General features: G+C 42.0%; 1 pseudogene; it reads right to left on the bottom strand.

Moving 5' to 3' along the window:
- Window positions 1-1,071: 1,071 nt before the first annotated feature.
- Window positions 1,072-2,363, bottom strand: LOC137204133 (heterogeneous nuclear ribonucleoprotein A1-like; annotated as a pseudogene).
- Window positions 2,364-4,155: the final 1,792 nt, after the last annotated feature.

The raw sequence follows: 4,155 nt of genomic DNA, 5'->3' as shown, positions 1-4,155 counted from the left end.
AGCATTTAGAGACTGGCTTCTTGAAACACCCCTCTGTCTAACTTCTGTGTCAATTACTCCTGTTTCTCTCACAAGCATGTTATGTCCTTCTCTTCTTCCTCTCACTTCTAAATGTAGGTTTTCTTCAGTATACTCTCCTAAGTTTTATTTTTCTTGCTTTCTGGACTACCTTCCTTGACCGTCTCTTCCATATCTACACCTTCTCAATCTTCATCTCCTGGGCAAACCCCCTTCAGGACTCCAGCTGTGGTTTCCAGCTGCTTGCTAGACATCTTTCACACGGACAACCCTGAGTAATGAGACTGAACTCATTACCCACTCTCTAGACCTCTTCTGTCTCCTTAATCAGCATCACAGTTAATGACCCAACATTCAGAAGAATAATATAAGCTCTTTCTCTTTCTTTGTCGTGGCCACTACCTTATTTCAAAGCCTAGATGACTCTGATATAAACTATATCAGTAATTTCCTAACAGATTTTCCTCTCTGTGATTCTTAGCAGTTTCCTACTTTGTTTTGAGAATCAGCTTTCTAAAACCTAGCTGTAACTGGTATAAATTTTGCATTCATAGTCCTCAGCGCCACTGCCCCCCGCAACCTTGCCCTGCCCCAGCATGTTCTGATTAAAATCAGATTTGTGGCCTTCAAGGCTCGCTCCAACTTGATTTCAGGTGTAACTTATAGATTTATCCCCCACCGCTATACTCACTGTAGACTCCTTCCACAACCTGCCAAATGTGAAGAGTTCATGTCTCTGTGCCACTGTGTATTCTATTACACCTATTTCCTCCTTTTTCATTATGAAAATCTCACAATGCAGACCTCCAGGCAGAACATAATATGCAAAGACATGACAGTGAAATGTATTTTAAATTTAAACAATTATTCAATCTTCTCCTTGCTTTGCCATTGAAAGTGCTAGTACTCTCTGCTGGGCCTTGTTAAGGAATGCCTTCATCAGACTTGGAGGTCCTGTCTTAATTTTCTATTAGTGAAGGGAAGGCTCTACTTAGTCAAAGGCCTAGTTTTTTTGTTTGTTTGTTTTGTTTTGTTTAAAAAAAGACACATTTATTCAGTGTCATGATCAGACTATTACATTTAGCAATCAACAGCATGGGTGCAAAAAAAAGAAAAAAAATCTACATTAAAACCCTTCGTTGGAATGTTTTATACTTTCCACAGAACAGAAACTAAAATAACCTGTTATACAATTAGTCACAAATACAGTCCTCGAGTCTTTTTGACCATACACATGAGTATTGTCTAAATCATGTCTTCTTTGTAGCAGCGAGGCCCTGCCACCACTGTGCTTGGCTGAGCTCACAAATCTGTTGTAACCTGTAGCTTCCCTGTCACTTCTCTGGCTTCCTCTCCTGCTAAGCTTTGTTTCCTGGCAGTAATCAAAACCTTCTGCCACTGCCACAGCTACTGCTGCTGCTGGAACCACCACAGCCACCTCGGTTTCGGGGTTTGGCAAAGTATTGGCCTCCACCACCATAGGGGCCAGAACTTCTGCCTCCAAAGTTTCCTCCTTTCATGGGTCCAAAATTTGAAGATTGACTGTTGTAACTGCCAAAATCATTGTAGCTTCCACCACCTGCAAAATTGCTTCCATCATTACCAAATCCATTATAGCCATCCCCACTGCCACCATATCCACCACCACCGCGGCTGCCACCAAAGCCACCTCGACCACTAAAGTTTCCTCCATGACCAAAGCTGCCATTCCCACCAAAACCACCTCCACGACCACCACCAAAGTTTCCAGAACCACTTGGACCTCTTTGGCTGGATGAGGCACTAGCCATCTCTTGCTTAGATAGGGCTTTCCTTAATTCACAGTTGTGGCTATTCACAGTGTGGTATTTCTAAATGACAATCTTGTCTACAGAGTCATGGTCATCAAAGATTACAAAAGCAAAGCCTCTCTTTTTGCCACTGCCTCGATCAGTCATGATTTCAATCACTTCAATTTTCCCATACTGTTCAAAATAATCTCTTAGATGATGTTCTTCAGTGTCTTCTTTAATGCCACCAACAAAAATCTTTTTCACAGTTAAGTGGGCACCGGGTCTTTCAGAATCTTCTCTTGAGACGGCCCTCTTTGGTTCCACAACTCTTCCATCTACCTCGTGTGGCCTTGCCTTCATGGCTGCATCCACCTCCTCCACAGTGGCATACATGACAACCCCAAAGCCTCTGGAGCGCCTGGTGTTTGGATCCCTCGTCACCACACAATCTGTGAGCGCTCCCCACTGCTCACAACGGCTCCTCAGGCTCTCATCAGTTGTTTCAAAGCTCAAACCTCTGATGAAGAGTTTCCGCAGCTCTTCGGGCTCTTTGGGTGACTCTGACTTAGACATGACGGCAGTGGAGCGAGGGCAGACATCAACGATGCTTACTCGGCGGTGTCCACGGGCAGAAAGGAGTAATCTACCGAACGTATCTCCAAAGGCCTAGTTTTAATGTTAATTTCTTTTATCCTTCTTTATTTTATACATTAATTCTACAACTCTTTAATGAGTACCTACTGTGTGCTAGATACTATTCTAGGCCCTGAAAGATAAAATAACGAGCAAAACTAACATGATCCCTGCCTTTTGGAGGTTATAGATTAGCGGAAAAACAGTATTAATCAAATACAGTAAGATAGAAGTCAATGACATCTATGTCAAGTGCTAAGAAGAGGTGCCCAGTTTTATCAGAGTGTATCATTGGGGTGCTGACCTAGTTGGGGGGTTCAAAACAGGCTTCCCTGAGGAAAAAATGAATGAATAGCAAAGGGGAGGGAGGCATTCTGAAAAGACCTTATCCACGTATTACACAGAGACTAATTTGGGGAAGAAAAAAAACCCACCTAAAATATACATTTAGCTACTAATTGGGAATGTGCATATAGTTAAATGTAGAAATTATATCCTCTAAATATACCTCTGAAGATATAAAGCTATGTTAGGGCCAAAATTGGCACCAAGAGCTAGCTCAGCACTTTTAATGGATGTGCTGGGGTATAAATATCTTTACAATGTTACCTGGGATCCCGTAAATAGCTTTGTGAGAAAGGTCAATACGTTTTGCCTTTCCAAAGTGTTTCAGAAATGTTCCTTAGGAATAATTCTTACTTCCTTAGGAGCACCTGTCTTGCTCATTGTTTGCTCAACAGCTGCAAAACAACTTGCTCTCCTATTGCAGTTTTTCTTTCCCCTTTAATGCGAGAAATCAGAGAGTTAAGTGTTAATCATGCTCCACATTTATCAGCATCATCATCATCAGAGCACAAAATGTCTCGTGTTTCATGTTTATATTTCCCCCCATCTTCCTTTGTTCTTCCTATTCCACTGCTCGCACCACATATCTCTTTAAATATACATGTATTAGATTCAGTGCATCCAAAATGAACTTGCTCTGCACCCCAAACTGCTGTTCTTCACTTCTAGTCTCACAGGTCAGAACTCTGCTAATGGGTGTCAATGACCCCACCTCCCAGATATCTCTGGACTCCACCCTTCCATCCATCCATGCTGCCACTCCTAGATTCAGGTCCTTGCTATTTATTTCCTGCACTACTGAAACTGATCTCCCTGATTGTCTTCCTAACTCTAGTCTTATTTGCTAAATGCAGCCAAAATGACTTTTCTAAAACACATATCTGATCATACCACTCCTCTGCTTAAAAACCTTCCATGGCTCACAGTTTTCTGATGGAAGTCCTTAGAATGGTGTCAAGGCTCCTCACCTTTGACCCCTGTCTGCAGTTCTGGCATCACTGTAGCCTCTTTGTAAGCATCCACTTTGCCTGCATCTTGAGCTACTTGGCAGCCCCCTACATGTACCTCTTGTTTCTTGCCTCTGTGCCTTAGCACATGGTGTTCAAAAGTCAGAGATGATTAGAAAAAGGTATTCCAAACAGAGAATCCAGCAAAAGAGCAAAGGCACTTGGACAGTCAGGGTAAACAATGTTTAGGAAAGCATTTATACAGAGTAAAAGAAATAAAGCATTTATACAGAGTAAAAGAAATAAAGAATCAAGGAATTGTGCACTTAAAACTACTGTAAGAAACAGCCAGTAGACCAGTTAGGGTAGGACATAGTTTCTACGTGACAGGATTAGAAGAATAAGGGAACTGGGGAGGATAAAGGAAAATTATTGAAGGT

Source organism: Pseudorca crassidens, chromosome 12 (genome assembly GCF_039906515.1).
Source record: "Pseudorca crassidens isolate mPseCra1 chromosome 12, mPseCra1.hap1, whole genome shotgun sequence".
NCBI classification, from domain to species: domain Eukaryota; kingdom Metazoa; phylum Chordata; class Mammalia; order Artiodactyla; family Delphinidae; genus Pseudorca; species Pseudorca crassidens.
This window is presented reverse-complemented; position numbering and strand designations above follow the sequence as displayed.